A 25,013-nucleotide genomic window follows, 5' to 3' on the forward strand; every position below is an offset into this window, starting at 1 on the left:
AAACATTTTAATTTTTTATAGTACCGACCCAGCGATTTCCAAAGCATGATCATTTCCCATGAATACAGATCCTCCTGAGACTGGTTCATAATGATCAAACCATTCTCTCCGAGATGTCATGTGCCACGTCGCTCCTGAATCCATAATCCATGTGTCACAAAATTTGTGTCTGCCTTCTGCAACTGTTATTGCTTCGCTGAATAATATTTCACCACTGCTGAAGTACTGGCCACATTTCCCTGAGAACTCTTCTCGATACTCGTACACTCTTTCTTGAAGTGCCTTTTACCGCCACATTTAAAGCAGTAAATATTTTTCTTCTTACTTCTCGACTTTGATCTACCTCGTCTTTGGCTCCCACTGGAGTCACGGTTCATAAATCTTCCTCTTATCATCGGTAAAGCCTATGCTTGCTTCGATGTTACCAACTTATCATCCTTATTCTTGCGCGACTTTCTTCTCTGAGAACCGCAGTTAAGACATTATCGAATCTTAGAAAGCCCATAAGAATATTGTTTGTTATGTTGATGATAAGTTGATCATGAATCTGGTAGACTTTGAAAGTAGAAGCTCCGCACGTTCATTTTCCGCTATTTTATGCCCCATGGAAGTGAGTTGGGCAAATAGAGTATTTAGTATGTTGATATGGTCGGTCATCGATGAGGATTCCGTCATCCGAAGAGTATAAAGCCTTCTCTTTAGGAAAATCATGTTGTGTAGCGACTTGACCTCGTACATCTTTGTCAGAGTATCCCATGTAACTTTTGCTGTTTTTATCTCAGAGATACTTGACAATACTTCGTCTGCTATAGCCAAGTGTAAATTGGCAACATCATTATCATTCCCATTCCACTTTCTATCCTCTGTAATCTCCAATAGCCGCCAAGCAATTCTCCTTTCTTAAAACTGCTTGTATCTTTTTCCACAGCATAAAATTGCTTCCGTTGAACTTTGCTATCTCGTACCTGCCCGCCATTATGTCTACAATAATTTTAGTAGACTGAACAAAATAATCTCGCCTTAAATAAAAAATCTCAAAAAAATCTTTTCTGATGTGGAAGATCAGTCTAGGCTGCAACCACAGAGCATATATTCAGAATTTTAAGAAATTTTAAACCAAGGCTCTGATACCACTTGTTGATCCCACGTGCGGAATTTTAGATAATAGAACCCGAAAATAAAGAATAAAATGGACACCGAGATTTACGTGGAAAACTCCTAAAAATTATTAGGGTAAAAACCACGGGCAAGATGAAAAGAATTCCACTATAATATTTTGTGGTGTACAACTCACTCAGTGTGTTTCCAAAGAGAACACACACTTTTTTAATACATGAGAACAAACACCTCAAAAATATTATAGAACTAATAGGAGAAATAAGAAATCACAAGAAGAAGTTGTGAATGGGATACATTGAAATGTCGAATGATGCATCTATTTATAGAAGAATAGATGCATCATTCCAGTATGAACATCCGCAATTTCTGAAATTCAGCTGCGAAACGTGTTCAAATCAGATTCAAAGAAGGCTGCAACAAATTTCACATTAAATGATGTCTCCAATTGGCCACCTTATTTGACTATTCTTTGACGACAGGGTTCATATGGAATAATATCGATGTTTGAAAAAAAGTAAGATCTATATTTGAGGGGACTGAATTTTTTAAGTTCCAGTCAAGATCCCAAAAACAAAACAGATAAAATCAAAATGTGAAAATTTTGTACAGTAAAACTCATAATAGGAAAAGTTAGTAAACCAATAATGTTAATTTCTGTTATGCTCAAGTATTATATATATAATATATATATATATAGTGTGTGTGTGCCTATAGTAAAACAATAAATAATAATGATGATGCTAGTAATTGCAAATAATTTTAGAATAATTATTTTTTAAATATTTTAATTATATTATTGAGAGGGAGATTGTTGGGTGCAATAATTGTCTCTGCTTGGTAGAGCGATCGAATCATGGTGCTTGTACTGCTATGTGGTTTAAAAGATTTGAGTTGCACCATTACCACTAGCTGTGAGACCCATTTACTCTAATGACAATTAATGATCAAACAATAATGGTTTGACTTAAAACTGCAGCGGAAAAAGGTTTAAAATACTTTAAAACGGACCTCAAGGCCTAGAAAAATTTCGGCATGACCTCCCCGTAAATAGGATATCCCGAAAAACTCAAGCAGCATTATATCAAAATATACTCCAACTAGAGTCATTAAAACAAAACCGAAATTAAACAACCTATAGCCGCACTGGTCAGAACTAAACAGAAATTAAAATTTACCAAATACTCACCAGATCATAAACATCACAGAGTCACAGAGTCGACTCAGAACATCACAAAACAACCAAATACTACTACAGATACACGGGGCATCTCCGGCAAATAAACTACAATAAAAGACTGAAACAAACCCAAGACATACATATAGACTAACTGGGAGACTCCACTGAACAGAACCAAGCAATCAACCTCAATCCCGAGTCCACTGGCGGAACCTCGCCTGATGCTAAAACGACTCGGGAGATCTACCATGGTGCCCAATAGCAACCACAGTAACCCCCAGTAAACAACTGAGGTTAGGATTCTGGTATAAACATACAACAATAACAACAATAACATAAATCATGCATAATCATATAATGAAATGTGATATGCAATGCATGAAAGGCTCAACGAATGACCGGTATAACAGGAGCCAACAAACGGTACGATAACAACTGGAATAAGCTCGAGCAACAACACAGGGGAGCTACATCGTCATGCAGCTAAACCGCCTGCCAAGTATGCGAGGTATGCCAAACTGTGCTGGAATAACACCCCTTACTCGGCCTCCATACAGCTGATACGATATAACAGGATCGCACAACATAACGAACTAGATGACACAACCCCAGCGCTCACCTCAAAAGGCTGCACTAACCACGGGATTGTTCAATCACATCTACGGTCTCATGTGTATATGCCTATCAGTCACACAATGATCCAGAGATAAACAACAGTGCTAGATAACAACGGATATCAACAATGGCTAACAAGAACGATATGGCTCAACATGAATGTCATAACTGTATACCCGATGCTAAATGCCAATAATATGTAATAATAAAACATAGATCACAACGAAGACATTTAACAATTTACAACAGTCAACAAATCATAAATACGATCCATGTAACACAGAATGACAATTAAACATAATTTATATTTTACCGAGTTGTAACATACCTATACCACGAAAATGAACTTCAAGAATGATCAACTGAACTTTCTTAGCCTAAAATAATAAAATAAGCCGAATAATTCCACAACTCATCATTTACATTCCAACCATTATAAACTCGATAATCCTTAGATTAATTCCAATGATAACAACCATACTATAACATCTTTAAAATAACACAACAATTCGACATAATTAATAGGCTGCCAAAATATACCTCGAAGATTTCCAATGACAGAACCTACAACAATTATCCAATAAATATGTCAATAAAACGCTATTCGAACGACGAAAACAAATTAAATCGAAATGGGTAAAAATCCAAATTTCGGCAGCCTACTATCACGCTTAGAAGCTGAAATTTCGGACTAGGAACTCACAAGGTCGAAGTTTACTCTAGCCGCTAGCGGTCTCGAGGCGATAACCCACCGGAAACTTGTCGGAGTTACTGTTCACGAGCTGAAAAATTCAGAAAACTAGCTGGAAAAATTCAGAAAGCGAGCTGGAGTTAAAGGGAAATCACAAGGCTTAGAACCCACTCCAACACACAACAAAATTCCAAGGAATTAAACTTAAATCTCACCTAAATCGAACCAATATCAGCAGCTACGAACATGCCTCGATTTGGGCTGAAACGAGCATCAAAAGTGGCGATTCATGGTTCAAAACGAAGCTACTGAAGTAAGGAAGAAAACCCCTCAAACCGTTTGAGATTTCGACGTCGGACGGTAAAGTTATGGCCTCTCAAATTTGAAGGTGCTGAAAGTGACGAAAATGGAGGTGGGTTACAGGAATGGGTTTGGGAAATTGGCTTCTTCCTCTTCTCTCAAGGATAAGTTGTGTGTATGTATATATTTAGTTACTAAAAAAAATAGTAACACATGCCCAATTTTTGCATTTATTTGCTCTTGTGTGCTATTTCAATCTCTATATGTATTTTTATATCGTTTTAACTCCGATATTCTAAAATACATATTTTTAACACTCTTCTTGAATTTTTGGCATAAATAATTATTTTAATTTACAACTCAATAATATTCTAATTATGCCAAAATTACCGGATAATTAATTTCAGGACCTTACATTTCTCCACCCCTTAAAACAAATTTCGTCCTCGAAATTTTTTTTATACACATACATCTTACACACGATACGAAACCAACAATACATTACTAAGAATCAATAAGATATGGATAAGATGATCTCATCTTCTTTCTGTTTCCCACGTTGATTCTTCTACCCCATGCCTCCAACCATTGAACACGTACAAGTGGTATAACTTTATTGCGTAAAACTTTATCTTTATGATCCAAGATACAAAAGGATACTAGTATATGATAGAGACGGATCAAGTTCAACCTCATCAGGCTGAATCACATGAGACGGATCGGGCTCATACTTACGCAACATAGAAACATGGAAAACATGGATGCCAGACAATGATTGGGGCAAATCCAAACGATAAGCGCAAGTCCCAATACGCTCAACAATCTCGTAGGGACCAACGAAACGAGGTGACAACTTACCCCTCATGCCAAACAAACAACACCTCTAAACGGAGAGATCCTCAGAAACACAAAATCTCCAACTTGAAATTCTAGAGGTCGACGACGTCTGTTAGCATAACTAGCTTGACGATCTTGGGCAGCTTTCATTCTCTGACGAATCAACTGGACTTATCATGCATTTCCTGAACAATGTCAGGTCCAGTCAACTGCTTCTCACCAAATTCATCCCAACAAAGAGGTGATCGACACGTCTGCCGTACAAAGCTTCAAAAGGAGCCATACCAATAGTCACCTGGAAACTGTTGTTATAGGAAAATTCTACTAGTGGTAAAGCTTCCTGCCAACTGTCTTTAAAATCCATGACCGCTGCTGAAGCAGATCCTGAGTGTCTGGATTGTACGCTCTGTCTGACCATCTGTCTGAGGATGGTGCGCAGTACTCATCGCAAGTCGTGTACCCATTTCTTTTTGGAAACTAGTCCAAAACTTTGATGTGAATCTAGGGTCACGATCTGAGACTATTGCAACTGAACTCCATGAAGTCTCACAACATTTTCAATATACAGACGATCCATTTTCTTGTACGAATACGTCTTCTCATACGGAATAAAGTGTGCCGACTTAGATAATCTATCAACAATCACCCAAATGGCATCGAAATGACGAGAAGTACGTGGCAAATGCGTGACAAAATCCATAGCCACGTGCTCCCAGTTCCATTGAGGAACCTCAAGACTATGCAGTAATCCTCCAGGTCTCATTCGTTCTGATTTGACTTGCTGACAGATCATACAACGAGACACAAACTCAGCCACATCCTTTTTCATATTCTTCCACCAAAACTGAGGCCGTAGAATATGATACATTTACTCCCTCCTGGGTGGATACTATATCGAGTACAATGAGCTTCTTTAAGGATGGATGTACGCAATTCAGGAATATATGGGACAACCAATCTACCATTCAATCGAAGAGAATCATCTGAGTGAATTGAGAAACCAGATTGGTGTCCTTGAGATACTAACTCATAAGATTTTAGAACTTGATCATCAGTTTCTGAGCTGATTTTACAATTTGAATCAACTCTGGCTCAACAGAAATCTGAGATACACAAACAGCATTACATTGGATTTGAAAATCCAACACAGAAGTGCAAATATCCTCTCGTAACTTAGAAACATGAATCGATGATAAATTAATATCAACAACCTTAGGACTCAAAGCATCGGCAATGACATTCACTTTTCCCGGATGATACTGGATCTCACAATCATAATCTTTCAAAAGATCCATCCAACGTCTCTGTCTCATATTCAGATCTGACTGAGAGAACAAATACTTCAAGCTTTTGTGATCAGAATAAATTACAAATTGCTCCCAAAACAATAATGTCTCCAAATCTTGAGAGCAAAAACAATAGCAGCCAACTCCAAGTCATGAACAGGATACTTAGACTCATGCGGTTTCAACTGACGATAACCAAATGCCACAACTCTGCCATGCTGCATCAGTGAATAAACAAGAATATCATCGATGAATACAATCACAAAACGATCGAGATATTTACGAAATACTCGATTCATCAAGTCCATAAACACATCAGGAGCATTGGTCAAACCAAAAGGCATAACCAAAAATTCAAAGTGTCGTATCCGTGCGAAAAGCTGTTTTCGGCACATCTTCTTGTCTAACTCGCACTTGATGGTACCCAGAACGGAGATCAATCTTAGAGTACACCTAAGTACCTTGCAACTGATCAAATAAGTCATCAATCCTAGGGAGTGTATTTATTCTTGACAGTAAACTTATTCAGTTGCCGATAATCAAACACCGCATCGTTCCATTTCTTCTTGACAAATAGAATCGGTGCACCCACGGTGAAGAACTCGGACGAATATAACCTTTACTCAATAAATCTTGTAATTGCTCTTTCAGTTCTTTAGCTCAACATGAGCTAAACGATATGGTGCTGAGATATGGGTTCCATTCTGGCATTAATTCGGTACTGAACTCAACTTCTCGTTCTGGTGGAAAACTAGGAATCTCTTCTGGAAACACATCAGGAAACTCACGGACTACAGGAATATCAAATCCGTCGCTCATCTTGCGATAGATCAACAGCATAAACCAGAAAACCTTCATGACCAGAATCTAACAATCGGTTCTTCTCAATGGCAGAAACTACAGGAATTTGGCTAGAGAACCAGCCATAGAAATTCCATTTAGGAGCAAAGCTAGGCCTGAAACGAAATATTCGATGTAACAGTCAACAGTGGCACGATTTGCAGTCAAAACATCCATACCAACGATACAATCAAAGTCATGCATATAGGTAGGACTATGAGATTCAGATATAGAACATTTTCTTCATGAAACAAAACTGCATTGAACAGCACATTATCAGTAATAATCATTTTGCCCATCGGAGTAGCAACAGATAGATTGGAATTCATACTAGTGGTGAGAAGATCATGCGAAATGACTAATGCATGAGAAACAAAGGAATGAGATGCTCCGGTATCAAATAACACTCGTGCTATAAAACCACATAGAGTACATTTACCAGAAATGACAGTACCTGGAGCTGCCTGAGCCTCATCCTCAGTCAAGGCAAATACATGAACAGATGACTGATTCTGTGGACCACCTTGCCCTCTGCTCTGATGCGAAGGGCGACTAGGCTGATGGGAAGACTGGGACGTAGCTGGAATTCTATTACTTTGAGCTCCACTACCTTCCTGGGCTGATTTCCCCGTTTTACTAGGACAAACTCTAGAAAAATGACCCGGTCGACCACAATTATTACAAACCCCTTGAACTCCAACACACTTATTACTGAAATGCTTGCCTCCACAGTGATCACAGTAAGGTCCACTATAGCGATATCCACCACGGCTCCCTGAACTCCCTGAACTCGAAGAACTAGAACCAGGCTTCTTAAATTATTTTCCACGTGGACGAAGAGATGCACAACCAGATGAACTGAATTTTTGCCTCCCCGACTGATGATGTTGGGTAGGCACTCGATTGCCACTCCTCTTAAGACTAGCTTCATCCCTTTTTGCTATTTCCACCGCTTCAAAATAATTCAGTGGCTTACCGGTAGAAACAAAAAGGTGCAGATGATTGTTCAATCCTTCAATGAAACTTTCAACGACAGCAACCTGACTCGCAGCAACATGAGAAGCATATCTCAGCATAGCATAAAAAGTATCCGCTTAATCCGCAACTGACATATCGCGCTGTTTTAAGTTATGAAACTCTGAAGCCTTAGAATTGTAGAATGATGGAGGACAATAACTTTCCTTAAATTTCAGCTTGAATATTTCCCACGATAGAACAATCCTCTGAGCATCTAAAGTCATCAATGTAGTAGACCACCGCATTTTAGCACGATCTTTCAACTAATGCACAGCTAATCTCAATCGACACTCTGGAGGATACTCAATCAAATCAAACAATTCCTCTATCTCAGAAATCCACAGTTCTGCTTTCTCAGCTCCCTCCGAACCACTGAATCGAGGTGGATGGATAGAATGGAAACACGCAACTAATTCATCCATCCTAAGCTGCTCTAGCTGATCAGCAGCTTGCTCAACAAAAGTATCATCAACAACACGGACACGAGGTCTACCACGTCCACGACCTCGACCTCGACCTCGAGCTAGAGAAATCTCATCAACAGGAATTTCTCCACCTCCTTCCATTCTATACGATAAAACACCAAAACAATTAGAATGGAAGTAACCAAATCATATAATCACAGCATGTTGTCAAGTAGCATACACAGGCGCAAAAATCATTTTAGTGCCAAGACTCGAGTGTCCTAGACTCTAGTTCGAGCGTATCCCAGTTTACGCTCTGATACTAAGATGCGAGGCCCATTTACTCTAATGACAATTAATGATCAAACAATAATGGTTTGACTTAAAGCTGCAGCGGAAAAAGGTTTAAAATAATTTAAAACGGACCTCAGGGCCTAGAAAAATTTCGGCATGACCTCCCCGTAAATAGGACATCCCGAAAAACTCAAGCAACAATTTATATCAAAATATACTCCACTAAAGTCATTAAAACAAAACTGAAATTAAACAACCTATTGTAAGGCCCTGGCCCTGTCCTCAGACCCTGCAATCACAGTTCCTGGACTCAGACCAGCTTGCACTTACTCATCGGACTTCTCCACGCCAGGAAAGTGGAGTTTGTGCCTTCCCAGGATTCGACCCCTCAACCTCCTGGCATATAGGTATATTGGCTACAATCCTGGTAGCCACTTGAGCCAAGCTGTTCTGGGTCCAGGAACTGTGATTGCAGGGTCTGAGGACAGGGCCAGGGCCTTACACCTATAGCCGCACTGGTCAGGACTAAATAGAAATTAAAACTTACCAAATACTCACCAGATCATAAACATCACAGAGTCGACTCAGAACATCACAAAACAACCAAATACTACTACAGATACACGGGACATCTTCTCGGCAAATAAACTACAATACAAGACTGAAACAAACCTAAGACATACATATAGACTAACTGGGAGACTCCACTGAACAGAACCAAGCAATCCAACCTCAATCCCGAGCTCCACTGGCGGAACCTCAGCCTGATGCTGCAAAACGACTCGGGAGATCTACCATGGTGCCCAATAGCAACCACAGTAGCCCCCCAGTAAACAACTGAGGTTAGGATTCTGGTATTAAACAGTCCAACAATAACAACAATAACATAAATCATGCATAATCATATAATGAAATGTGATATGCAATGCATGAAAGGCTCAACGAATGACCGGTATAACAGGAGCCAACAAACGGTACGATAACAACTGGAATAAAGCTCGAGCAACAACACAGGGGAGCTACATCGTCATGCAGCTAAACCGCCCTGCCAAGTATGCGAGGTATGCCAAGCTGTGCTAGAATAATACCCCTGACTCGGCCTCCATACAGCTGATACGATAAACAGGATGGCACAACATAACAAACTAGATGACACAACCCCAGCGCTCACCTCAAAATGCTGCACTAACCACGGGATTGTTCAATCACATCTACGGTCTCATGTGTATAGGCCTATTAGTCACGCAATGATCCCTAGATAAACAACATTGCCAGATAACAACGGATATCAACAATGGCTTACAAGAACGATAGGGCTCAACATGAATGTCATAACTGTATACCCGATGCTAAATGCCAATAATATGTCATAATAATAAACATAGATCACAACGAAGACATTTAACAATTTACAACAGTCAACAAATCATAAATACGATCCATGTAACACAGAATGACAATTAAACATAATTTATGTTTTACCGAGCTGTAACATACCTATACCACGAAAATGAACTTCAAGAATGATCAACTGAACTTTCTTAGCCTAAATTAATAAAATAAGCCGAAAAATTCCACAACTCATCATTATTTACATTCCAACCATTATCAACTCGATAATCCTTAGATTAATTCCAATGATAACAACCATACTATAACATCTTTAAATATAACACAACAATTCGATATAATTAATAGGCTCGCCAAAATATACCTCGAAGATTTCCAATGATCGAACCTACAACAATTATCCATAATTGTCAATAAAACGCTATTCGAACGATGAAAACAAATTAAATCGAAATGGGTAAAAAATCCAAATTTCGGCAACCTACTATCACGCTTAGAAGCTAAAATTTCGGACTAGGAACTTACAAGGTCCAAGTTTACTCTAGTCGCTAGCGGTCTCGAGGCGATAACCCACCGGAAACTCGTCGGAGTTACTGTTCACGAGCTGAAAAATTCAGAAAGCGAGCTGGAGTTTAAAGGGAAATCACAAGGCTTAGAACCCACTCCAACACACAACAAAAGTCCAAGGAATTAAACTTAAATCTCACCTAAATCGAACCAATAGCAGCAGCTACGAACATGCCTCGATTTTGGTTGAAACGAGCATCAAAAGTGGCGATTCATGGTTCAAAACGAAGCTACTGAAGTAGGGAAGAAAACCCCTCAAACCGTTTGAGATTTCGACGTCGGACGGTAAAGTTAGGGCCTCTCAAATTTGAAGGTGCTGAAAGTGACGAAAATGGAGGGGGGTTACATGAAGGGTTTGGAAATTGGCTTCTCTCCTCTTCTCTCTCAAAGATAAGTTGTGTGTATGTATATGTATATTTAGTTACTAAAAAAAATAGTAACACATGCCCAATTTTTGCATTTATTTGCTCTTGTGTGCTATTTCAATCTCTATATGTATTTTTATATCGTTTTAACTCCGATATTCTAAAATACATATTTTTAACACACTTCTTGAATTTATTTGGCATAAATAATTATTTTAATTTACAACTCAATAATTATTCTAATTATGCCAAAATTACCGGATAATTAATTTCAGGACCTTACACTAGCTATAGCTTTTGATAAAGCGGTAAGCACTCGGTCCTACAAAATAATTGTAATTATTTATCTTTTATTTTTGTGATATTCATCATAGGAATAAAATAGACTTATCATTTGATTCATATCTTATTTCATTCTACCATATCAAGTGAGTGCATCCAAAAATCTATATTTATTCTTACATACATGAAGGGTTTCTAAGTTTTTATTGACCAGAAGATATAAATATAGACCGCCAAATACATTTTTATGGTAATATCACAAGAGTAGCATCATACTCGATCTGTCTCGCGAAAATTTCTTATTTCCTGTTTGATTAATTACTTTCACGAAAATTAATATCAGTCATATCTTTTATTAAAAAAATTTGCTTTTATATTTTATATATTTACTTATTTGCGATTTTGGTCATCTATGTTATCAAAATTCATTTTCATATGTTAGCTTCGTTTTTTTATTAAATAATAGTCTATGTAAAATAGTTTATACTCAAAAATGATTTTATTACAATTTAACATGGTCAACTTTTGTAGTTATCTCAATACAAATGAAAGGTCGATCTTCGAAAAAATTACAACTTTTGGGAGTTCATAAGCTAGAAAAGATGTTTGCTAAAAAATATAAAAGACATTATAAGATGTTTAAATATGTTGTTTAATAGCTTATATGTGTTTAAAAAAGTTGGATCACTCGAAGTATTTTTTCGAAAAGATTATTTAGTATTTTCTAAAACATATAATAATATACATCCAAAAATTCAATGAAGGAGATCTCAATTTATGTCCAAAAATATTTTTTCATATCAGATACAAAGACATTCTTATTCAGGACTTGACTAGAATTACATATATGATATCATCCTTAAACTTTCACAAAAGAGCTTAGTTCCCTGAAATGCTTCCAAGGCATGTCCCAGACCACAGCCTCGTAGTTTCCCGGCGCATTGCCGGAAGTCTTATCATTCGCGATGACGACCAATCTGTAATTCATACCTTCGACTACTTGGGTTTCACCCTTCACCGTCTTTACAAACTCCAACTGCACGTTAGCCTTCTTGTTGTGCTCTGACACCGCGAATCTAGCGATTTCCAACACCTCTGGCACGTTAACGTTCGGAATCGGCCGCCAGTTGCCAACGATGGTACTAGGCGAAATGGCCAAGGCTTGGTAATGAAATGAAGCCACCAATATCAAGAGGATCGCATAGAGAAGAGGGCAAGATTTGAGTTGCATATTTTCTTTTGCTGTGAAGAATGCTTGTGTTAGTTTTCTTTCTTCTTTGTGTGGAAATACGCAGTGATGCTCTGTAATTTATATAGCACTGCAACTACTTTGCAATTGTGTCATTTGACATATTTGCCCTCAGCTTTTTGGTTGGTTGACTTACTTTCTACTCCAGATGTATGTAATATATATACTTTAAGATTACAATAATAGTGTCAGTATATATACACTTTTTGGGAACTATTTTTATACAAGTGAGTCAATAATTATTTATTCTAATATTAGCATATCGATACACTTTGTGTGTAAAATAATAGATAAAATTTAAATTTATATAATTTAATTCAAAATTTTTATTTTTTATAATATAAAAATGAACTGAAAAAAACTATTATTGAAAAAAGGTATATATCAATTACAAATGGCAGATTATTTTAAATAATTGTTAATCTTTAATACTCCAAAATAGGGGATGCAATTTCAATTGAGAGTATTTTAGGTAAAAAACAAAACAGGCTTCACCAAGCACATCAAATTGTTTTGCACATGCATTGTATGTATAATGGAAAACTCTTATTTCAAAAAATAAAAGGATAAAATTATATCTTTTGTCATGTAACATGAATGTTTTTCATTTTCAATTATGGTATCGATCAATTCATATTTGTAATCCTCTAGCTTGCACATATTTTCAATTTCAGTCATTTTTTACGTTGCATCATACATGTCTACAATGTATCATCGTCACGTCATTAATTTTCGATGACACACCATCATATTCAGGTGACATGTCTTCATTTTCCACTGATAAGTCAACACTCAAATAGAAAAATGTGTAAATTAGTGGACGAAATTATAAATTGACTAATAACATGACAAAAACTGAAAAACATGCAAGTTATACGGCTAAAATTTTAATATTCCATGTGTATAAAATAATGTCTACAAAATATAATTAATATTTTAATTCATATTTTTTTATTTTACCGTCTAAACTAAATTTAATTTTTTATACTAACAATAATATATATTATAAAATAAAATATATTATAAATGATGGATAATTTTAAAAATTTATTTTTAATTTTACTCCTTCAAAATAGGAGAAGAGGTTTAAAAAATGTGGATATTGAAGTATAGCGAAAAGGCTTCTTCATCGTCTTCAAAGGTAGTGTCCGAGTTGATAGAGTATGTGAGTGTTTAACCAATAGTCAGGAGTTCAATTCTCACTATCAAAATCTTCTCGGACGAGCTTGTCACACAAAACTTGGCCAATATGATTTACATGGCTAATGTGGTGTGCATACTGCTACATTAATCCGGGATTTTTTTTTATTATGCACTGAACGTAGCGGCTGCGGGTTCCCACATCATATAAAAAAGCCTCTTCACCATTCACACCATTTTTTTAAGGGATATGCATTCAATTTTAGTTAAAGCCTTTATTGTCTTTTGGGAAGATTATAATAAAGGAAAGTAGGGAACTAAAAAATAATGACTTTTTGAACAAGTATTTTAAAATATTTTTATTGTTTTATAAGTGAAAAACTTAAATTATGTGTGTGTATAAGATTTTTAGTAAAACCTTTTTGAAAAATATTGTAGGACCGAAGGCTTGCCACTTTACCAAAAGTTTTAGCTGACGGTAATGGTGTAACTCAAATTCTTTAAACCGCCACAGCATCTCAAGCACCACGGTTCGATCGCTCTACCAAGCAGGAACAATTATTGCACCCAACAAATCTTCCTCCAATAATTGTACTCTTTGCAATCAATGGAAATCGAACCTATGACCTTGGCTCTGATACCAAGTGTAGAATCGAGCGCTTGCCGTTTTACCAAAAGATATAGCTGGTGGTAATGATGTAATTCAAATCTTTTATACCGCACAGCCGCTCAAGCAACACGGTTCGATCGCTCTACCAAGCAAAGACAATTATTGCACTCAACAAATATTTTTTAAAAATTGTTATCAAAGTATATTTTTAAATAACAATTGAGAGGTGTTTTGTATGTTTTATAATAAAAAACGCGGGTTAAAGAGAATGAAAAGAATTTTATTCAATTGTTGTCAAAATTCTTTATAATTATTTTAAATTTTAAAATCGCTTTTTTCTTAAAAAATAATTGTCCAAACACCTTTTTTAACTCTAAAATGTTGTTGTAGAATATTTGTCTAAACACGTATTTGTTTTTAAAACAACTTTTACAATAATTTTATAATTTTTTTGTAAAAATTCTTTTATAAAACGTTTTATAAATATTTATCCAAACAAAGTCTATACATTGTGAGAGAATTTGTGAGGCTCATTTACTCTAACGACAATTAATGATCAAACAATAATGGTTTGATTTAAAACTGCAGCGGAAAAAGGTTTAAAATATTTAAAACGGACCTCAGGGCCTAGAAAAATTTCGACATGACCTCCCCGTAAGTAGGACATCCCGAAAACTCAAGCAGCATTTTATATCAAAATATACTCCAACTAGAGTCATTAAAACAAAACCAAAGTCAACAACCTATAGCCGCACTGGCCAGAACTAAACAGAATTTAAAACTTATCAAATACTCGCCAGATCATTAAATCACAGAGTCGCCTCAGAACATAACCAGAACAACCAAATATCAATACAGATACACAGGGCATCTCCCTGGCAAATAAACTACAATACAAGACTGAATAAACTCAAGACATATATATAGACTAACTTGGAGACTCCACTGAACAGAACCAAGCAATCCAACCTCAATTCCGAGCTCCACTGCTGGAACCCCGGCCTGATGCTGCAAAACGACTCGGGAGATCTACCATGGTGCCCAATAGCAACCACAGCAGCCCCCCAGTAAACAACTGAGGCTAGGATTCTGGTATGAAACAGTTCAACAATAACAACAATAACATAAATCATGCATAATCATATAATAAAATGTAATATGCAATGCATGAAAGGCTCAACGAATAACCGGGATAACAGGAGCCAACAAACGGTATGATAACAACTGGAATAATGCTCGAGCAACAACACAGGGGAGCTACATCGTCATGCAGCTAAACCGCCCTGCCAAGTATGCGAGGTATGCCAAGCTGTGCTGAAAAACACCCCTGACTCGGCCTCCATACAGTTGATACGATATAAAAGGATGGCACAACAAAACGAACTAGATGACACAATCTCAGCGCTCATCTCAAAAGGCTGCACTAACCACGGGATTGTTCAATCACATCTACGGTCTCATGTGTATAGGCCTATCAGCCACACAATGATCCCGAGATAAACAACAGTGCCAGATAACAATGGATATCAACAATGGGCTAACAAGAACGATAGGTGTGAGAACCCGGATTTTTCGAAGCAAAGCACCTCAAAAAGCTCGGAAAGTAGCTCAAAAAGAAGCCGAGGCAATGCAAAACCTTGAGAATTAAGGGTACGTCGCTCGGAAGAGGAAATCCTCAGCTCACAAGCTAAAACCCTCAGCTCAAGGAAGCTCCAAGATTCTTGGACAAGAAACCCTCAGCTCAAAAGCTAAAACCCTCAGCTCAAGGAAGTTCATTCATTCTTGGGGAGAAAACCCCAAGCTCATGAGCTCAATCTTCCAGCTCAAAGAAGCTCAACCATGCTTGTCCTAAAAAGGCCAAAAAGAGAGCTAAAGGAGAAGTTAAAGGTTGGACAAACTTAGTATGCAAGAAATGACCATTGAGATAACCAATGAAGGAGCTAAGGGAGGAGCTAAGAGGCTAGGACAAATTTATGGTGCAAGGAATGACTCTTGGTGCTTGGCATATCTTTGACCACCATTATGATCATCATTACTCCATTCTTGGAGGCCAAGAAATCAGCCAAATGGCTAGGTGGAAAGCCTTTCTTTCTCCTATAAATACCACCTCAAGGTTGGAAGAAAAGCACACCAAAAATCACTCTCAAATTTCGGCCAAAGGAGAGCAAGGAAGAGGAGGAAATTCTTGCAGTGCAGGCGATCAAAATTTACGTCGAAGTGCTGCTAAAATTGTGTCTCAGTCTGCTCGAAGGAATAATCGTAGTGCTGCGCGATTGAAGATCGCATTTGTTAAAGTCACGATGAAGTGCTGCTCAATTTTCGAGAGGAACTTTGTACGAGAATCGGTAAGTGGGCTTTTGTTATATATTCGTTTGTATTTTTAAACTTGAATATATATTATGACATGCATGATTGTGAGTCTCCATTTTCGAAAATATGAAGTCTGTCCGTTTAAAATTTCGATCGATTATATGCTAAGTCTGTTATTCGAAATTCTTTGGTTCCGCTGAATCCGTCTGAAACTCTGATATCTGAAAACTCTGATATGTTCTGTCTAGTAAACTCTGAATCTGTGTTGCACTGTTACGATACGAATTTGAAATGGGACGAGAATTGTGATTCTGTATGGCCCCATTGGTGGGTATAAAATCATGTTCTGTTCTGGCCCCCATTGGTGGGTATAAAACCATGTTCTGTCTGGCCCCCATCGGTGGGTATAAAACCGTGTTCTGGCCTCACCCCTTAGAGGGCTAACATATTGGGGACAATTTGACCATGGAAATGAGATGAGTAACAGTGTTCTGTCTGTTCCGATCTGTTCTGTTCTGAATTGTTCTGATCTGTTTCTGAATTGCTCTGAATCGTCTGAAACCTTTGTCTCATATTTGTTTCGTTTCTGTTATGATGAGTTAAAAGTAATAAGGTTTGAAAGTTTGTTAAAGAAATGTTTTAAAGATTAAGTTCTATATGTATCATTGGAAATCGATCGACCCCCACTTGCTGAGTGTTTCCCAAAACACTCACCCCTTACAAATTTCAGATAAAAATGAAAAGCAAATAAATGAGGAGGAACAAGAAGCCTTCTGGGGATGGTAGCCGATGAGCAAGATACAAGAAATCAAAACTTTATTTTCCTTTTGTTCAGTTTCCGCATTTGCAACTCTGACGTATTCTTATTTCTATTGTCAATATAAAGACAATGTTAATTTATGAAAAAGACTGGTTTTTGGCATTTTGATACGAGGCTTAATTGTTTTCAAGAAATCGTAAAACAATGCCGGATGTCACCGACGCTTCGGACACGGGGCGTGACATTTAAGTTGTATCAGAGCCGCCAGGTTCATAATTCCGCTGGGATTTTGACAGACAAAATTTGAAGAAGTCAAATTTTGGCAAAGCCTAGTACATTCTGAAACAAACTCTCATTCTTTCCAAAATTCTTTGAGAAATTCGAAATCTATTTCCTTCAATCATTCTGCAAACTCTTAGTATCGAAAATCCCACGACAACATTGTTTGTGCCTTTCTATCCTTTATTCGATTATGGAATTTTACATCAACGGATGCCTTCGTGCTCGTGCTCAATCCGTCCTTCGCAAGCGTCAACATACCATGGAAAACCCAAACACGAGAGATTGCAACCCTAAAGGATCAACTCGATATAGAAAAACAAGAGAACAAGAACTCGTAAAGATCAAGAACCTACTTAAAACTGATATACAACGTCTCACCTATCGCCTTGACAGATCAAAGATTCAGCTCACCCTAACACTACGTAATCCATCTCACGTGATACGACCCCTAATCGAAAGTTGATAATAAAGATTGAAACTGAGAAGGATCTTGCTCACCGCTCTCTTTATCAACATGAAGACCTTTCTAGCAAGCAAGAACGTTACATCTCCAAGCTTCATGGTGATATGGATAGAATGCAAGAACAACATAACTATATGCACCTTGTCATGGAAAACATGGAAGAAGAAGAAGAAGCATCTATGGAAGTAGTGGAAAAAAAGAACAGTGATGATGAAGAAATGATAAGGTAGGCTAGACTGGTATTATGGTTATACGATACTATAAGAAAGAAGTGTAACATTTCTTTGAAAATGTACAGAGATAAGTTGAATTATATTTTTGGGAACATACCTATCAGAGATAATTTGACTTATATTTTTGGGAATACAAATACTCTGATATAAGTTGACTTACATTTGGAAATTTACTTATCGAAGATAAGCTTCCGACTTAAGATGAAATGTTTGATTCAGGAATAATAAATTATTTATGAAAAATATGAGATAAGAATTAAATAAGTTTTGATATTCAGATATGAAGGTGATTTTATGTCAATAATTAACGGTATGGACATTTAAATTTGGGATATTAAGCGATAAATTTAAATATGTAAGATTTTGGAATATTTAATAGATGTAAGAAACAATAACTTAAGTTAAAAAAAAATTAAGGTCGTTACCTTAAGTAAATAAAGTGAGTTATGAGATATTGGTGGACATCGAGGGAAATGTAGCATGCATAATAGGTTCTGACTCTTCTTATAGTAAAAAGAAAAATAGGGGAAAGATTTGTGGAGAAAGACATCCAACGAAAATTATTTGTATTAAAGCATGTTAGGCTCATAGTTTTGATTAAAGACAGATTTAGTAAAAGAATAATTGCTTGAGGAATTAGTTTCTTCCGTACAAGATTGAAAGAAATTTTAACTAGGTTATTAGGACTTAAGTCAATAGGCTGATAAGGAGCTATGTTCTAAGATTCTATATTGGTTTTAAGTTTTGAGATATTAATCGTGATAATTTTAAGATAGAATAAAATAAGTATATTCAGTGCCAATTTTATTTAGTGTACTATGGTAAATTTCAACGTCATTTTGAGAATTGGTTGGTTGGACAAGAATCATGCAATGGTAAATGATTCGGGGTAAGAATGCCAAACTCCAATCCAAGAATAAATCATATTTTATGGTAAGGATAAGGAACCGAAGTCCTTTATTTCTGCCTCTCAGATCTAGAAAGGTATGGAGTATGGCAAAGAAGTCTAACTAACAATAATGAGAGAAGCAAAAGAAGGAATTGAGCTCAAGGTATAAAATATTCCTGTGGTACGAGAGCTCCGAAAGCGTTACTTTGAATTATCTCAGACTGTGAAGTAGAATTCGAAAGTAATTTGATGGTTCGTGCTACACTAAAATCTAATGAACCCTAGCAAATGGCGTCAGTTAAACTCAAGAAGCTAAAAGATCAATTCCAAGATTTGTTAGTCAAAAACAAATCTGACTAAGTGCATATCCTTGGGAGCTTCAGTCTTATTGACACAAAAGAATAGTGAAAGCACAAGATAGTGTGTCGATCTACAAAGAACTCAATAAGATCAAGAACAAATGTCATTTTTCAAGAATAGATGACCTTTTCTATCAGTTAAAAGGAGCTAAGATCTTTTCGAAGCTCTATCTAAGGTCAGACTACCACAATTGAAGGCCAAAGCAGAGAATATTCGTAAAACAGCCTTAAAAAGAAAAGGGTATGGACACTATGAGTTCACGATAATACCTTTTTGACCTGACCAATGCTCCAGCAACATTCATAGAACTCATGAACAGAGTGTTCAAGAAAATTCCTCGACAAGTTTGTGGTAGCATTTATTGATGACATTCATGCATATTCAACAAGTGAGTAAGACCGCAAGGAAGATCTTCGTCTTGCTCTACCGATGCTCAGAGGAAAATAACTAAATACTAAATTTAATAAATGTGAATTTTGATTAAAAATTGTCACATTCTTCGGTCATATAATCTATGAAATGGGCATATAAGTGGATCACCAATAAGGTGGAGGCAATCATAGACTGGCCTTGATCGAATACTGAAATAGAAATTTGAAGTTTTTGGGATTAGTTGGCTATTAAGAAAATGTGTTGAAGGATTTTCTTCCGCTCACCAAGCTCACTCAGAAGAACACTAATTCAATTAGAGTGAAGAATGTGAGAAGAGTTTTTAGATCTTGAAAAAGAAACTAGTTTCTACGCTAGTATTAGTACTTCCCGAAGAAGGCAAGAATTTCAGAATTTACAATGATGCATCAAAAGAGGATTGTGATGTGTTCTCATTCAAGAGGGCAAGTAATTGCCTATGCAACGATGAAATTAAAATCATGTGAGCAAAATTATCCAACACATGATAGTGAATTAGCCACAATTATATTTGAGCCAAAGATCCAGAGAATCAATTTCTTTGGTGGCAAATGTGTGAAATTTATCGATCATCAAAGCCTCAAATACTGTTCAAACAAAGGAATTAAACATGAGGCAAAGACGGTGGATCGAACTATTGAAGATATTTTAGGGCGTGTGCCATGAACCTCGGAGGAATTAAATAAACACCCCTCTTGATTGAATTTTTCGATAACAATAATTATCATTGAAGTATTGAAATCAGAGAGAAAGCTATCATGGTACTTGAATTGTTGATAAAGTAGCTATTATCAAGGAAAAACTCAAGGCAGCTCATGATCGACAAAAGAGCTGGGCTGATTTAAAGTGAAAACCGTTGGAGTTTGAAATCGGTGAGAAAGCTTACGATAACGTTTCCCTATGAAAAGAGTGGTTCGATTCAGCAAATCTAGAAATCTAACTCCAAGGTATGTCGACCCTTCATAATACTGGGAAAAGTGGGAAACCTAGCTTATCGGCTGGTTTTACCACTAGGCATGTCAAGGATTGACAACATCTTCCACGTCTCACAGCTAAGGAAGTATGTCTCAGATCCAAGTCAGAATTTTAAAGTTGCATCGCTACTAAACGAAGGAAAGAAGTCCCTATTCAAATAGTGGACACAAAGACCAAGTGCTGAGACGCTAAACAATTCCATATATCAAGATACAATGGTCAAATCATATGGAATGAGAAGCAACTTGGGAATTTGAAGAAAGTATGCGCACCCGGCACCCTCATCACTTTATTGATCTAGCTAACTAAAGTTTCGAGGACGAAACTTCCAATAAGGAGGGTGGGATGTGAGAACCCGGATTTTTCGAAGCAAAGCACCTCAAAAAGCTCGGAAAGTAGCTCAAAAAGAAGCCGAGGCAATGCAAAACCTTGAGAATTAAGGGTACGTCGCTCGGAAGAGGAAATCCTCACTCACAAGCTAAAACCCTCAGCTCAAGGAAGCTCCAAGATTCTTGGACAAGAAACCATCAGCTCAAAAGCTAAAACCCTCAGCTCAAGGAAGTTCATTCATTCTTGGGGAGAAAACCCCTAGCTCATGAGCTCAATCTTCCAGCTCAAAGAAGCTCAACCATGCTTGTCCTAAAAAGGCCAAAAAGAGAGCTAAAGGAGAAGTTAAAGGTTTGGACAAACTTAGTATGCAAAAAATGACTATTGAGATAACCAATGAGGGAGCTAAGGGAGGAGCTAAGAGGCTAGGACAAATTTATGGTTCAAGGAATGACTCTTGGTGCTTGGCATATCTTTGACCACCATTATGATCATCATTACTCCATTCTTGGAGGCCAAGAAATCAGCCAAATGGCTAGGTGGAAAGCCTTTCTTTCTCCTATAAATACCACCTCAAGGTTGGAAGAAAAGCACACCAAAAAGCACTCTCAAATTTTGGCCAAAGGAGAGCAAGGAAGAGGAGGAAATTCTTGCAGTGCAGGCGATCAAAATTTTCGTCGAAGTGCTGCTAAAATTGTGTCTCAGTCTGCTCGAAGGAATAATCGTAGTGCTGCGCGATTGAAGTTCGCATTTGTTAAAGTCACGATGAAGTGCTGCTCAATTTTCGAGAGGAACTTTGTACGAGAATCGGTAAGTGGGCTTTTGTTATATATTCGTTTGTATTTTTAAACTTGAATATATATTATGACATGCATGATTGTGTGTCTCCATTTTCGAAAATATGAAGTCTGTCCGTTTAAAATTTCGATCGATTATATGCTCAGTCTGTTATTCGAAATTCTTTGGTTCCGCTGAATCCGTCTGAAAGTCTGATATCTGAAAACTCTGATATGTTCTGTTTAGTAAACTCTGAATCTGTGTTGCACTGTTACGATTCGAATTTGAAATGGGACGAGAATTGTGATTTTGTATGGCCCCCATTGGTGGGTATAAAACCATGTTCTGTTCTGGCCCCTATTGGTGGGTATAAAACCATGTTCTGTCTGGCCCCCATCGGTGGGTATAAAACCGTGTTATGGCCTCACCCCTTAGAGGACTAACATATTGGGGACAATTTGACCATGGAAATGAGATGAGTAACAGTGTTCTGTCTGTTCCGATCTGTTCTATTCTGAATTGTTCTGATCTGTTTCTGAATTGCTCTGAATCGTCTGAAACCTCTGTCTCATATTTGTTTCGTTTCTGTTATGATGAGTTAAAAGTAATAAGGTTTGAAAGTTTGTTAAAGAAATATTTTAAAGATTAAGTTCTATATGTATCATTGGAAATCGATCGACCCCTACTTGCTGAGTGTTTCCCAAAACACTCACCCCTTACAAATTTCAGATAAAAATGAAAAGCAAATAAATGAGGAGGAACAAGAAGCCTTCTGGGGATGGTAGCCGATGAGCAAGATATAAGAAATCAAGACTTTATTTTCCTTTTGTTCAGTTTCCGCATTTGCAACTCTGATGTATTTTTATTTCTATTGTCAATGTAAAGACAATGTTTAATTTATGAAAAAGACTGGTTTTTGGCATTTCGATACGAGGCTTAATTGTTTTCAAGAAATCGTAAAACAATGCCGGATGTCACCGACGCTTCGGACACGGGGCGTGACAATAGGGCTCAACATGAATGTCATAACTGTATGCCCGATGCTAAATGCCAATAATATGTCACAATAATAAACATATATCACAACGAAGACATTTAACATATTACAACAGTCAACAAATCATAAACACGATCAGTGCAACATAGAATGACAATTAAAAATAATTTATGTTTTACCGTCGTATGTTAACGAACTGTAACATACCTAAACCGACTCTAAAATCACAACAAGCTCAACTTTAATCTCCTCGACCTAACAATGATAAAAATAGGTCGAATAATTCACAATTCGCCAATAAAACTAAATTAATCCAACTTATTGATTTTTAATTATCAAAACTTAATTCCCAAATCAATTTCAACAATTCTGAAATTTCAACTAAATAACCATAATTCTCCAAAATAATCACACGATTAACTCGATACTAATTCACAAACTCTTCGATTTATACCTCATAGCTCTCCAATGATCGAACCTACAATATAAACCCAATATATACGTCAATATAATGCATTAAAATCGACAAAGCAAAATTAAATCGAAGCGGGTAAAATTACACTTCGGGGCAGCCTACTTATGCACCGAAAAATCTGGAATTGGATCCAAAATTACCAAGATCGAAGTATAAACTAGTCGCTAGCGGTCCAATGTTGCTACTCGCCGGAAAAGACGTCGAAAAACACTATTCACGATCAAAAACCGGACTGAAAACTAGCTGGAAAATGCAGGAACAGCAAGGTAAGATTTAAGCTTCAAATCCTTGCTCAATATACACCAAAGAACCAAGAAAAACCAAGCAATAGCTCACCTAAAATCGAACAAGAAACTCGAACAGGAGCAGTCCCAAAACAGGGTTTGATTGGGGCTGAAACGAGCATAAAAAGTAGCGATTCATGGTTCAAAACGAAGCTACTGATGTAAGGAAGAAAACCCCTCAAACCATTCGTGATTTCGACGCCGGACGGAAAAGTTATGGCTTCTCCAAATGAAGGTGCTGAAAGTGACAAAAATGGAGAAAGGGGGAAGGAAGGTTACGGGATTGGGGATTGGGTTTCTGATTTCTTCCTTTCTTTCTCCAAAAGACAAATTGTGTGTATGTATATGTATATTTAGTTACTAAAAAAATTGTAACACATGCCCAATAATCCCGGTTTTGCGTTTATTTGCTCTTGTGTGCTATTTCAATCTCTATATGTATTTTTATATCGTTAAATTCTCCGATATTCTAAAATACATATTTTTAACACACTTCTTGAATTTATTTGGCATAAATAATTATTTTAATTTACAACTCAATAATTATTCTAATTATGCCAAAATTACCGGATAATTAATTTCAGGACCTTACAGAATTTCATAAATACGAAAGTCATGTCGAAGAATTTGAATTAGGACAAGTGTTTAAGAATACCATTTTTTTTACTTTTATGAATTTTTTAAATATATTTCTATTATCCACCGACCATTGTACACTTTATTTTTTAAAAATAATAATTTTTTTCATATGATAATAATAATAAAATTAAAATATAAATTAAGAAAGTTGTTTTGCCCCTAATTAATGTTCATGATAGAGAGAATTGAAACAAAATTTGACAAAAAAAACGAAATCTTTAGTTGAAAATGGTCCAAATAGAAATGATGTCGTTATGATATGAAAAACTATTTTTTATGAAAAACTAGGCATAATATGTTATCAAATTTCAGTTTTAGTTTGTTATATTTGTTTTTTTATTCTGTATACAAATAATTCATATTCAAATATGATTTAATTACAATTTGACGTAGTCAACTTGCATAGTTATCAAAATCGAAATGAAAGGTCAATCTACGAAAAACTTGTAAACTTTTGGGAGTTTGTAAGCGTGGTAAATATATTATTATGAGATGTTTAAATATGTTGTTTTTTTACGGCTTATATGTGGTTTGAAAAATAGTCGGATCACTTAAAATTATTTTTTAAATATCTTATTTAGTATTTCTAAAAAGTGCAATAATATAACATCCAAAAATCCAATGACAGAGATCTCAAATTATGTTCGAAAATATTTTTTTATATTAAATATAAAGACATTCTTATTCAAGA

At 36.5% G+C, this 25,013-nt stretch overlaps 1 protein-coding gene and 1 long non-coding RNA gene across 19 annotated transcripts in view; both read right to left on the bottom strand.

The window, feature by feature from the left end:
• LOC142554148 (uncharacterized) overlaps positions 1-25,013 on the bottom strand; it is a 139,496-nt gene that overhangs the window by 4,196 nt on the left and 110,287 nt on the right. For 9 of the 18 annotated variants that reach the window (XR_012822126.1, XR_012822123.1, XR_012822119.1 and 6 more), the window contains exon 5: positions 14,672-14,886. The gene's annotated coding sequence lies outside the window, so the exon portion shown is untranslated. Of the gene's footprint in view, positions 1-8,024; positions 8,450-9,263; positions 9,372-10,377; positions 10,556-10,637; positions 10,829-14,671; positions 14,887-15,139; positions 15,173-23,131; positions 23,403-25,013 lie in introns of those variants that run through there. The other 9 variants (XR_012822112.1, XR_012822122.1, XR_012822121.1 and 6 more) reach the window with 9 other exon arrangements.
• On the bottom strand, positions 3,439-4,046 carry LOC142552555 (uncharacterized). The gene is made up of 3 exons (XR_012821839.1): positions 3,818-4,046; positions 3,615-3,714; positions 3,439-3,475 (listed from the first exon to the last, which is right to left on the bottom strand). It is a non-coding gene; the product is annotated as an uncharacterized LOC142552555 (long non-coding RNA).

This window comes from Primulina tabacum, chromosome 8 (genome assembly GCF_025594145.1).
Source record: "Primulina tabacum isolate GXHZ01 chromosome 8, ASM2559414v2, whole genome shotgun sequence".
NCBI classification, from domain to species: domain Eukaryota; kingdom Viridiplantae; phylum Streptophyta; class Magnoliopsida; order Lamiales; family Gesneriaceae; genus Primulina; species Primulina tabacum.